The following is a 14,117-nucleotide window of genomic DNA, read 5'->3' on the forward strand; positions in this document are numbered from 1 at the left end:
TAGTAGTTTGCAACGGCTGCCTTCACAAAGGACCCCAGACTGGGTGGTCTAAACAGCAGAAAACGATTGTCACATCATCTTCCCTCTATCCCTCTATGTGCATGTCTGTGTCCAAATTTCCCCTTTTTATAAGGTCATCAGTCATACTGGATTGGGGCCACCCTAATGACTTTGCTTTAACTTGATTACCTCTGAAAGCCCCTATCTCCAGATGAAGTCACATTCTGAGATGCTGGGGGTTAGGATTCCAACATATGGATTTTAAGGGGACATAATTCAACACATACAGTGCTTAAGGAATTTTTGTTGAATTAATGAGTGCATGAAGACCGACTGGATAAATGAATCCCCAAAATAGCCCTTTATGTAATAAGGATGCTAATCCTTGCCTGGCAGTGCAATTATTATTAGCCCCAATTTATTGTTCATCTTTTAACTCACGTCCCTCTGGAACATGGTTTATTGTATGAATCCAATAACATTCTCAAAAGCATACAAACCCCACACATTCCAGGGTTGGCATAACCCATTCAACCTAAGAGATGGCTAATGTCAGCTTTATCAAGGGTCCCATGCTGTATGTTGTTGACGACAAGAGACCTGGGACCCCTGTGTGAATTAATCAGAAATGAATTTTTTCCTGCACAAAACAAATATACACCAGGGGTTAGAGCATAGAGAGGGAAGGAAAGAAACAAGGTGGGAAATGTAAAGCAATCTTGATTATTAATTCTTAGAGATAGTGGTGAAAAGACTGCTAGACGTGTGAGCCAAATTAGAAAATAATCAAATAGCCTCAACTTTCTCCTGCTGAACATTTCTCCTCCCTTTACTAGATTCTAAAACACATGCATAAGAAGAAACAAGACGGCGTCTAGCAAGTCAACTAAGATGCTCCTGGGGAAAAAGGCAGACAAGAGGCGCAAGGATTAGCATGCGGATCACAGCAGCATTGCTGCATTTCATGGGATTTGACAACATAAAGAGTTACTTAAACTTGTAAGTTGACAGACAAGAAAGTGAGTACTGAATACAGGACTCATGATGTTTAACCAATGCTCACAACTTTGGAAAATTTATCACCTTGCTACGTGAGCAGCCCACTGAGGAGAGCTTACACAAATGGGGTTCACTGATGCAGTCAATTAAAATTTAGAGCCAATGGGACCGGCCTGGTGGCGCAGTGGTTAAGTTCACACGTTCTACTTTGGCAATCTGGGGTTCACCAGCTGAGATCCCGGGTATGGACCTGCACACTGCTTGTCAAGTCATGCCATGGCAGGCATCCCACATATAAAGTGGAGGAAGATGGACACGGATGTTAGCTCAGGGCCAATCTTCCTTAAAAAAAATAATAAATTTAGAGCCAAGCTAATCTGACACATTTAATAACACACATCATCACGGTGGTGCTTGAAAATTAAGAGTAAATGGGAAGTAGTTCACTTAGTCATTTTAATTAGCACCTTACAGTCTAATCCACAATGTCTAGGTCCTGCTGGTAAGGAAGCGAGGCAAAACATGGCCAAGCACCCTCCTCTGCTGGGACCCTTCCGAGAAGACTTTGAATCCCCAGAGAAAGTCTTCTTTAGTCCACAGCAATAGACAGCTTCCTTGGTCCAACAGAGGCACCAGGGCCTCCAGGCAGTTTGGGCACTAGTGCCTGGGTTTCACTCGGCTGTTCCCTCTGGAATGCCTCCGTCACTCCTCCGCATCTGGGTCAGTCTTTCTCACGCTTCAGATTTCACCTACGGCGTCGTCTAGAGACATCTGCTCCTTTAGTCCTCACTATGCCCTCGTGAGGAGGAGGTACTGCCATTCTCGATCAGAAGTGAACTTCTAACACACGTGACCTTCTTTCTTTCTGCCCCCACATTTCCTCCAGGTCTCAGATCAGGATGGGAACTTGGTGAACAGCCAGAGCAGGAGGCGCTGAGACACAGGTGCAACAGAGAAAGTCCAGACGTAGTATAGAGTGTTCTCTGGAGATTCAGGCGGCAGGAGGTGGCCCAAGATGGCAGAGTGCTGGCTGGAGAGGTTCAGTATAGGAGGAAGTCATGACAGGAGGACAGAACAGTGATGGAGAGTCTCGGAGATGCGGATCACGTGGAGACCTAAGCAGGTGAGTCCAAAAGGCCCCTGACCCCAGGACCTTCAGGACTCCAGCCTCTGGGAGGCTACGGGAGCAGGCGGTCTAGGGCCAGTCTTAGAGAAACTGGGCTTGCAAGCTAGCAACCAAGGCACAGATCCAGTTGTTGGAAAGTGGGGGACAAGATCAGTGACGGCCTTAAGCAAGACTGACCAGATGCTACAGCCTGGTCTGAAGACTTGGAGCTCCTTAATTCTCCCGTGACAAGAGGACTTTCTGCACGTAGTCATCAGGTAGCAGCTCTGCGAGAACAAGAGGACCACAAAAGGAATCACTGTGACCACGCTGTTTGTCCAACTCCCTGCTCTTGTCCCTGTGATGAAGGATAGACTGATCTCCACATCACGGAGGTGCATTAAATATGTTTGACCTTCCACTTTAGATAACATTCTTCTCCTTTTATCTTGATCTTAGACCTTGCACGAAGCTTAATAATTTACTACGAGAGAGTCCTTGAGACTCAACACTCAGGAAATAAGTGACCCGGGGAAGTTGCCGGGATACGTGGAGTGTGTTTGGCAGTATTTGTGCTAATTCTGTAGCCACCCGTCGAGTCTTGCCTTCGATGCCTTGCATTCTCTGCTTCAGGGGAGACTAGATTTGTAGAAATCCCCAGGAATAGGTGAAATCACCAGTATTTTCTCCAACCTAAAATTGTTTGGCCTATTTCATCCCTCTTCAGTATTTTAGGTTTTGCTGCCTGTTTTATTTTATGAAAGTGGAGTATGGGTTGCAGTTGCGAACAGGAACAAAGTGCAGGCCACACAGCCTTGGAAAATGATGGCCTGACAGACGGTCAAAGTGGTGACCGTTTCAGATGGCCGTACAACAGAGCAAGTGCCTATTTTTTGGTGTGATTAAGCTTAAGTTAAAATGAAAGAATGTGAGAATTTATAAAAATAAGATATAAAAACTATTAGGAAAGAAGAATGTTTCTGGGGACTGGGCCAAGGGGTGAGAGGAGCCATTTTTATCAGCTTTTGTAGCTGCCTGAGCCTTGAACGCGGTATTAACGTGTCTCAGTGAAGTTGTTGAATGAATGAGGCGGAGAGACCAAGCTTCACCCCCGAGTTCCTGAGGCAGGGAGCCCCGTGTAGCTGGTTTAGGGGTGTTTAGGGGCCTTTGGAGGCATTTAGAGATGGAAATGGGTCTTGTGCTCCGTGCTGCCCATCATCCTCCAAGGAGCAGAGACTCCCCTGCCCGTGACCCTCTCCCATAACACACGACATTTTTTTTTAAGCTAACATCTGAGTGCTTACCATGTGCCAGATCCGGCACATTTAATCCTCTCTACGACCCCAGAGGTAGATAAGTTTTATAGACAGGGAGTCAAACAGGGAGAAGTTAATTCGCCCAAGGTCACATAGAGAAGCGTGAGCTGGGCCAGGAATCAACTCCAGACACTGGGGCTCCAGAGCTGAGAGCTTTGCTGCATTTCATACTCTTCCCATTAAAAAGGAATCTAGAAAAGGGTCGGAGACAGCTGGACAGAGAGACTGGGGAGGTAGGAAAGAGGGGGGTGCTTTCCCCTATCGCAGCACCCTCCCTGTGGTAAATGGGGAGAAAGGAGAACCCCGTCCCCCACAACTCCCCTCTACTTGCTCTCCTTCCACAGCACTTACCACCCGCCAACACACCCTACCGTAAACTTGTCCATCATGCTGTGAGTGCGTCTGCCTCCCCACTAAGGCGTAAGCACATAAGAGCGGCCTCTTGGTCCACGGTTGCTGAGGGATCCCAAGTATCTAGGGCAGTGCTGGCCCAGGGTAGCACTCAGTATTTCTTAAATAAGTGAATACCACCGCTACCCACCCACCTAAGGAGATCTCTGGGAAGATTAAAATCTTTGAATTTATAACACTTCCAAACAGTGTTTCGTGAGTGAGTGAAACACTAAGAGGCAAGGAAGACCCCTGGAGCTCAGGAGTGTGAAGGTTATTGCTGTCTTTAACATCTGAGGGATTGCTCAGCGCTGGAGTCGCCCTGAGATCTGGCCACCCACTTCCTTCCCTGGGGATTCTCCCACAGGTCAGACAGGCAGGAGGAGACAAACAGCACTGCGGGAGTGAGACAGGGGAAGTGGGAAGACGAGGTCACTGGTTTCAATTTTCCTCTTCTTCCCAGGCTTATTGTTTCACTCTCTCCCTGTTTTTTTTTTTTACTTCTCCTTTTGATCCACTTCGTTAAATCATATACTCAGATGCTTTCTTCTCGTGACGTCTTTAATTGCGTGACTTTAGAAGGTTGTTCCAGGACCGAACTGCACTTGGTGTAACCGAGTCATCCTGTGTGCTGAACGGGGAGGGGTCCCTGCTTGAAATCTGACCTTCCTGATGATCAGAAGCCACGAGGTAGCCTCAGGTGCAGGCTCTGGGTCCCTCAGCAGGGGGGTCGCTGCTCACCGCAGGGCTCCTCCAGGCTCCTCTCATTCCCCTGACTCAGGACCCTCCCTGCAGGCGCGGGATCCACGTTGTCAGCTGGTCCTGCCCGTGGATGGGGCTGACACAGAAGCAGAGAATTCCGCGGCGACTACGTGAGGGCCTCTACTGAAGGATGATTCATGTGATTCTCAAACCTCCCAAAGGACCTGAGCTCATAGGGACACTCCTGGACAGGGCAGCCTCAAGACATGTGGCATCTCACACAGGCAGAGCCGCAGTAGACCAATGGCTACACGAAGACTCAGAAGCATCTGAAGATGAATGAGGGTGAGATGAACTCACTCTATTAATATTATTTAATGGCACAAAGTAAAGGGACCGTGTAGGTGCCCAGAAGGTAATAAGCACTTTACGTCAATCTGCTCCTGTGTACACCAATTCAACCCTCACAACAACCCTGTGAGGAAGGGCCTGTTACTAGTTTCACTTACGGAGGAGGAAAACTGAGAGGTTAGAAATGTGGCTGGCTCACAGAGCTAGAAAGCAGCAGGACGCAGCCCCGGGCAGCTGGCTGCAGACCCTCAGCTCCACCACAGCTCCGCTTTGCTGGCTGCGTTAGAAGTGCACACGGATAATGAAAATACCTGCCAGATGGGGTCCCCAGTGCTTTACCAATTCTCTCATTAAATCCCCATTCAACTCCATGAGGGAATCCCCATCCAACCCTGCAGGAAACACCAAATACACCTAGACTGGGGACATTCTACAGGACATCTGGCCATACTCAAGGCTGTCAAGGTCACAGGAAATAGGATGGAGACACTGTCACAGAGCAGAGGAGGCCAGGAGACAAGACAACGAAACGCAACATGGTTTCCTGGATTGGATCCTGGGACACAAAGAGGCCCCCAATGAAAAAATGGGGAAATTAAAACACCACCTGTAACATGTAACAATGGGCTTGCTCTGCTGGCCACAATCTGAGCCAATTAATCACAACAAGTTAGAGATCGAGAAAGGAAATTTAATTAGATTAGCCAGCTAATGGGAAGATGACAGACTAATGTCTCAAAAAAACCATCTTCAAAAATGACAGAATCTTGAGGCAGTTATATAGGGAAACGGGTAATGGGGAAGGGTCCAGGGATGCTGGTCTCCAGGCGTCCCATTGTTCCATTCTTCTGTCAGCTGTGATAGACTCCTTGTAGGTGTATTTCTCACCTGTGGTCAGCCTGTTCCTGGAGAGAAACTCATAGAACAAAGTTGTAATTTATCAGGGTATTGGGGAGGACATACGTAAGCAGAGGCCACAAATCAGGAGAGCACGTGAATTTTTTCGAGTACATGCAGAGCAGAGAGTAGTCACACAGAGGAGGAGCTGGGCCATTTAGTGTAACAAGACGGCCTCACGTGCTCACTTACAGAGCCACTTCACGTGAACTGTGGCTGTCAATCAGGAAACCAGTAACTTCATACTCAAAGGAACTATTCCTAGCATGTCTTCAAGTTATATCTGCTCACTTACTAATGGGGCGGAGATTCTTCACTGCTTTTCCTGCTGCGGGAGTCAGTACAGTGATGGTGCAGCGAGCTGGAGGCCCTTCTGTCCCATACGTCATAAGCTTCAATCGTCAAATAAAACATATTGTCTTCATTTGTTACTGAAGCAAGCAGAAAACGTGAAACTTCATTTCCAAGTTCCAGGACTACTTTACAGAATATGCTATTGAAACACAGTCTCTTAACTTCATTAGCCTAGTGTCTTGAGAGGGAAAATTCTTCGTCATTCCACACTGCTTTTTAAACTCAAGGTGCCCTAGGGGCCTTACAGACTTCAGACTTTTTTTTCTTAAACACATTTGTGTTCCTTCCTCTATTAAATTATTTGTATGCAAAATGAGACATAGAAAGTAACTTCTTTTGCTTTTCAGATTCTAATTTCTAAGGAAACTGAAGAGAACTGTGCTTTTTTCACTTAACAAAGTTGTTAGTGCTATCTCTTTGCAGTTGAACTTAAGGAAGACCTCATGTTTACCTTCTCCAGCCACCAGGAGAGATGAACCACAGTTACGTTCTTGGTCAAGAGACCTGCAAGGTTACGTGTGGTCATTTGAGGCAAAAATTTTTGACCTTCTCTCCCTCAGGTCTGAGGGCTCGCCCCAATGCTGGGCCCACAAAGACGTCTTCCATTTGGAAGCTCCCCTGGGCTGGACCGTGGCGACTGCAGCTGCTGCTCTCCGGCCCCCAGCTGAGCAGCAAAGCAGAGGCAGAGACACATGCCAGAGCTCACTGGGAAGCACGAGCCTTCTACTGAAATGTTTCGAGTTTCTTTCTTTGAAAGAAAGGTTATTTTCCAATAGTTCTGACTGATAACAATAATCCTAGAAGGAGATAACGCGTATAAAACACTTAGAAATGTGCCAGGCCTTGCACTGCACGGTTTTTACTCAGACGATCTAATCTAATCCTGAGTCAAGTACTGCTATGCGAATGTGCATGTTTCAGGTGAAGACTCTGTTCCTCAGGGCCTCCTCAGGGCGGGGAGGCAGGAGCACTATTGCTTTTCTCTCTTGCTTGTTAGGCATGAGTGGGAACTGCCCTTTAAAGAAAGAGTTCCAAGGTGTGATGGTTACTTTTATGGGTCATTGTGGCTGGGCTATAGTTGCGTGATCAAACACTAATCTAGATGTGGCCACACAGCTATTTTTTAGGCATGGTTAACATCTTTATCAGTTGACCTTGAGTACAGGAGATTACCTTCAATCATGTGGGTGGGCCTCATGTAATCGGTTGAAAGGCCTTAAGAGCAAAAACTAAGGTTTCCTGGAGAAGAAATTCTGCTTTGAGACTGAAGTTTTAACTCCTCCTTCAGTCTGTCTGGCCTACAGACTTTGGACTTGCCAACTCCCAGTCACATGAGCCTATTCCTTAAAATAAATACCTCTCTCTCAATATACACACGGATATATCTACATCTTACTGGTTCTGTCTCTGGAAAACCCTGACCGTACATGTGGCTTAAAGTTCTGTAGCCTTGGGGCTGGCCCCGTGGCCGAGTGGTTAAGGCCGAGTGGTTAAGTTCGTGCACTCAGCTGCAGGTGGCCCAGTGTTTTGTTGGTTCGAATCCTGGGCGCAGACATGGCACTGCTCATCAAATCACGCTGAGGCAGCGTCCCACATGCCACAACTAGAAGGACCCACAACAATAGAATATACAACTATGTACTGGGGGACTATGGGGAGAAAAGGAAAAAATAAAGTAAATTTTAAAAAAATAAAATGAAGTAAATTTTAAAAAAAAAGTTCTGTAGCCTGGCTACTCAAAGTCTGGTCTGCAAGCCAGCAGCAGCATCAACCCCAGCTGGAAACTCATTAGAAACCCACAAGCTCACCCCACGCAGAAGCGTCACTCCATCAGAAACTGGGTTTAATGAGATCCCTAGATGATCCCTAAGCCGTCAGAGTTAGAGGACGTTTAATGCAACACGAAGAGGATAAACCACAACGCGTTTTACCTGAATACAATCCTCAACACTTCAGCCTTGAGGGACGTCCACTCTGGAACTTCTGAAAAGAGAATAAAGACCCCAGCTTGCACCCTTTGAAGGAGATAGCCCACTGGCTGCCTGTGTCAACGTCATAAACCGGATGTACCTCCTCTTAATCCCCTGGTTGTGGAGGTGGTCGTGGCCCAGGAACAGGCCTACTTGCTACTATCGAAGATACTTCTCGCCTCTCACTGTACTCACGTCCCAGGTCGCATCCTTCCTCAAGGAAATCAAGCATTTCTTTATTCTTTTTAATTATAGGAAAATAAGTCCTAGGCTGACGAAAGTATTAACTGATATTCAGTTTCTTCTAAAAGCAGTTTCAAAATAATGATCTAAAAGACAGACTAAGACATCTTACAGGCTCAAGTCAGATGAAATCCATAAGATTTAATAAAATTGAGAATTTCTTTCCTCTGACTGAAATTCCACCTGCCTCTTACGAAGCCTCGCGCTCAGTCCCCACATGATGGGAGAGAAGATGAGGAGAGAATTTAACCGCTGCTTCTCAGCCCGTTTGTCAGGCCGGGGTCCTCCACACCTGACACGATTTATGTCATCCTCTGCAGCTGGCTTCTACATTATCAGCAGGAAAGCAAGTCACCACCTGCACTGGATAATATAACTCAGAATTATTTAAATCCTTTCCCGCTTCTGCTAGAACCATTTCCGTAATTCATTTAGTATCCCAAATAGCTTTTCAGGATGCCGTTTTACATCCCAAGAGTCAAAACAAATGACCTCATCTGGTAGGAGACGGGGAATGCCTTTGTCCTCGGGCGTCATAGCAATTCTTCTCAAAGAACTTAAAACGCTCATGAAATTCCCCCTGGTGGGCAAAGGCCGTCCTGCCTTGTCTTTTGTGTCCCCCTCCTGTGGTTCTGGGGTGCTGCGAGAGGAGGAAACCAACCTGACCCAAGTTGAATGCTGAGTCCCCAGGATTGGGCCTTCTTCCCTTGCTAACTTGGTGGCCAGACCGGAGCTGGTAACCCGGGTTAGGTCGCCCTGAGCATCAGTGGTCCTCAGCTGGAGGGAGTGTGCAGAACAGATCTGTGACAGGCACTTCCTGAGGCTGCAGCCGCACCTGGAGCTTCTCGCTCCACAGACCTGGGCCGGGCACAGAAATGCGTGGTGGAAACCTCTCCACAGGTACTTCTGAGAATGTCCTCACCTTGTTGGCTCTCTGACTTTAGGTAAAGGTACCACCTTGGCTACCAAAGGCTCTACACCCAATTCTGAGTGGAGGGGTTTCCCACACCAACAAGCAATTCTCCAACATCAGCTGGGTGTCCTACAGTTCAACTCGATTCTGACACTCTCTAATGTGTCAGAGCGACAGGTTAGGGGCTCAGTCCTACAGGACTGCCCTCCCCCACACCCCGCCACTTCAGACGCCAGTGGAGAGTCCCGGTTGTTACTGACCGGCTGTAAATCAGAGATTCTCACCACCCCCTCTCTTCTGTTCAATGAATTTGCTAGAGTGGCTCACACAACTCAGAGAAACATTTTACTAACCATACTACTGGTTTGTTATAAAAGGATACAACTCAGGAACAGCCTCATGGAGGAGATGCTTAGGGTAAGGCACGGGGAACGAGCGCCAAGCTTCCTCACCCTCTCTGAAGGCACCACTCTCCCAACACCTCCACAAGCATTCCCCACCCGGGAAGCTCCCCAAACCCTTTCCTTTCGGGGGTTTTATGGAGGCTTCATTATGTAGGCATGATTGATTAAATCATTGGCTATTGGAGACTGATTCAACCTCCAGCCTCTCTCCCCTCCTGGAGGTCTGGGGTTGGGACTGAAAGTTCCAGACCGCTAATCAGATGGCTGGCTTGCCTGAAAGCCAGCCCCCAAGCTTAGGTGCTCTCCAAAAGCCACCTCATTCACAGAACAAGAGACACCTTTGTCAATCTGCACTCTCGACACTTAGGAAATTCCAAGGGTTTGGGGAGCTGTGAGCCAGAAACTGTAGACAAAGACCAGATATATATGAATGAGAAATATCTTTTGGTCATCTGAATGACCAAATATATGTTTTTTACAAATCGCAATAGCACAGCTATACATTAGAATCTTTTGGGGTGGAGGTGAGGGGGCGTGAAAAAATATTAATGTCCAGATTGTGCCTCAAATCAACTAAATCTGATGTTCTGGGTGTGAACCCAGGCACTCGTATTTTTAAAGCTTCCACGTGATTCCAGTGCACGGCCGCGACTGAAAACCATCGTATCAGGGCCTCTCAAACTTCAACATGTGCACATTTCGCCTGGGGATCCGGACGCGATGTGGATTCTGATTGAGCAGGTCTGCAGTGGAGCCTAAAATTCCGCATTTCTAGTTAGCTTCCAGGTGATGTTAATGCTCCTGGTCTGTGGACCAAATTTGACTAGAAAGGCATTTCTCCAGAGCCCCAGTGTTAATAAATTTGAGCTAACTGAGGTTGTGAGGTAACAGATAGGATGCCCGGTTTAATTTTAATTTCAGATACACAACAAATAATTTTTTAGGATAAGGATGTCCCAGATATTGCATGGAACATCCTTTTACTAAAATAGTGTGCATTGTGTATCTGAAATTCAGATTTAACTTGGCATACTATTTGTTTTGTGTTGTTTTTGTTAAATACGGCAACTTTTCTGCTTTGTTTTGATGGCAAAGTGTTGCTTAGGCAAAAGTGATGAATGTCAAGAAGCTGATCTTACTTTATGTCCACGGTCCTTTATCTTTTCAGGATGTGGATGCCTGAGAACATAATGAGTGTCCCGGACTGTCTCCCTGGGAAGAAAGCACATGCCTGTACGCACACTCGATGCTGTATACATGTTTCCTGGGGTTTGTGGCACTGATCAAGGCCACCCGTGGACCGGCCAGTGGTCCGTAGACCCTGGGGGAGAAAGCCCACGTCATCCTCTTGCTCAGCAAAAGGAAGTTGTCCCATCACCTATGTTTCCCAAAAAGATATTCTATGGGTACTAGTTTCACGAAATATTTACAGATTTTGCATGAAGAGTGTGTTTGATGGAAAATGCTGGATTAAACAAAGTTAAATAGATTTCTTTTTTGAAGGCTCTTGCAAGTGTTCAATATACTATTTTGTTTGGGGACTCTCCCAGAAGAAGATAGTGTCTAATATTTCCCCTATTTATTTGGTCAGCTATCTTATTCCTTGCAGGATATTCCCAAGGATTAGTATCGTCTGGAATACTCTGCGTACATGCACCCCTATGTTCATTGCAGCATTATTCACAATAGCCAAGACCCGGAAGCTACCTAGGGGCCCATCAAGGGACAAATGGATAAAGAAAATGTGGATATATACACAATGGAATACTACTCAGCCATAAGAAACAATGAAGTCCAGCCATTTGTGACAACATGATGGACCTTGAGGATATTAGGCTAAGTGAAATAAGTCAGAGGGAGAAAGTCACATACTGTATGATCTCACTCATAAATAGAAGATAAAAACAACAGCAAACACATAGAGACAGAGATTGGATTGAGGGTTACCAGAGGGGAGGGGGGAGGGAGGAAGGGAGAAAGGAGTGATTAGGCGCGTGTGTGGTGATGGCTTGTGATTAGTCTGTGGGTGGTGAACATGCTGTAATCGAAACAGAAACTGAAATACAATGATGTACACCTGGAATGTATATAATGTTTTAAATCAACGTTACTGCAATAAGAAAAAGAAAAAATACTCTGAATAATGCTGCCTAAATAAATGTTTCCTTGTTTTTCTTCTTAGTGTGAAAAGAAAAAATGCTCATTATGGAAAATTTGGTAAGTACAGAAAAACATAATAAGAAAATGTTACTCATAATCTTGTGATTCAGAGGTAACCACTGTTAACATTTTAACCTATTTCCTTCTAAACTATGAAGGTTGATGGCTCAGGAAATGGAAGTTTTCACGAGGAAAATAGGATTTGTGTGTGTGTGTGTGAGGAAAATTGTCCCCTTATTTTGTATGTGGGGTGCTGCCACAGCACAGCTTGATGAGCAGTGTGTAGGTCCACACCTGGGATCCGAACCAGTGAACCCTGGGCTGCTGAAGCAGAGTGTGGTAACTTTACTACAGCACCAGGCTGGCCCTGGAAAATAGGATTTTTGAATGTAAGAAGGTAGTCTTGATGGGCTGGAAGAGAGAGGGTGGAGTAAGAAAAGATTTAATGATTTGAACATTCATGGAAATACATAGGAGGGATCAGGAGAGAATTTTCCCATTTTAGAGTCTCTTACTGTAGATAAGAGACCATATAATTAGATTTCTGGATATCTATTCCAGCTGCTAAACTTCTGAGAAACGCTGCTGAGATCTGGCCCAATTCGCATGGCAACGGCTCCATAGCTTCAGCTTGTACTCCACCATTATTTCCTGCATTTACCACTTCATTTGATCTTGAAGGCAAACAGTATTGCTCACTCAGGCAGTTGAGAGTTTTGCTCTAACCATTGAAAGAGGATTATACTCTCGATGGTCACAAAGTCATAATATGCTTACATCCTTACCTCCTCACTGTAAAGAATAGCTAATATTCTTACAACCCTTAATAGTTGGCTCTATTACTAATCCCATAAGTTACGTCACTAGAGTCTAAAGCCACCCTGGGAGGGGAAGAATTTGGTGGGGATAATTGCTTTTTAAATTTTTAGCAGATAAAGAAAATGAGACTCAGAAATCAAGTGGCTGGCAGACTAGTAAGTGACAGTTCTAACCAGAACTAACATCTTGGACTCCACCTTCTGTGATCTTGCATAAAACAGCCAAGAAAACAAATTTTGTGCCATATTTGGTTTTATAAAGACTTCGACAGTTTTATGTTTTCATGGAAGACAGAAGAAAATGCTTTCTGAGGTTAGGATGTATAGGCACTCCTTCAGCGTGAAATTGATTTTTAAAAGGGTCTCATATCTCCTTCTTCTGCTGCACCCTGGGCCCCACTATGTGAGTGTTTCAGAATAATAATAACGCGTCCCTAATGCTGAGCACAAACCTGAACCAAATCTTGAAACTTTGACTCCATAGCTATTTAGCGGGCGCTTTCCTGGGTCCCACGGCGGGTGCGTCCAGGGGTTCTGACTCCCCGAGCCATGCTGTCGACGCTTGCGAGGGACTCGCCAAGCATTCTTTTGAGGCAAATCCTGAACAGAGTAAATTTTTTGTTTTTTCCCTGAAAGTTGTTCCATCTTGAAAAGTAGTTTGAAGGCACTGTCTCCAGTGAGCAATGGATAATATAATGCTGTCATGTAGTCAATATTTCCTGAGCACCTGCTGCTCCCAAGGAGTGGGGACACAGTAAGGAGTCAGACAGAGAGGATGCTACACTCAGGGACATTCTACAGAAGACAAAGAAGCAAGAGAATTTCAGATGATACATGCTGTGAAAAAACCGAAACTGGGCAACGTGGTGACACAGAGTGACGTGAAGCAGTGAGCACTGAGAACCAGATGGCAGCTGCTGACCCGGTGCACAGGGAAAGTCCTCCGAGGAGCTGGCGTTTGGGCTGAAGATCTCAAAGCTCCACAAAGCGAATGGGTGCCCCAGTTTGTTTTCAACTAACGCTCAATCCAAATGTTTCTACTTCCTGCGGTTTCATTGCTTTGGTTTAATATTTCCAAATATTTGAAGTTTTCTCCTGTTGGCAAGGTTTCTTTGTGAACAGTTCTATATCAACGTGATGCTTGAAAGGCAGGTTGGTAAGATTTATTTTTATATGAATTAGTTCTCTATTCCCCTTTTTCTTCTCAATGTGTCTGCGTCAGCTGCATCAACAAACTGGCCTTAAAACCACGTTCGTTCCTGGTGCGGGAGACGTAGGTCGGAGCGTGTAGGGTCTCCTCGCCTGGTGAGAGGAGAGCAGGCATTCCCAGAAGGGCAGGGTGTTTTCCCCTCTGCCCCCAGGCAGCCTCGCACAGTGGAAAAGAAGCTGCCTCCACTCCACCCAACTCACTGAGCTGCTGTCCATCTCTTTAGCATCTGAGCAGCCTGGGAACTCCAGAGCCCAGCGCCCACGGGACAAATGCCTAGGAAATGTG

The sequence above is a fragment of the Equus asinus genome, chromosome 22, assembly GCF_041296235.1.
Source record: "Equus asinus isolate D_3611 breed Donkey chromosome 22, EquAss-T2T_v2, whole genome shotgun sequence".
Lineage (NCBI taxonomy): Eukaryota > Metazoa > Chordata > Mammalia > Perissodactyla > Equidae > Equus > Equus asinus.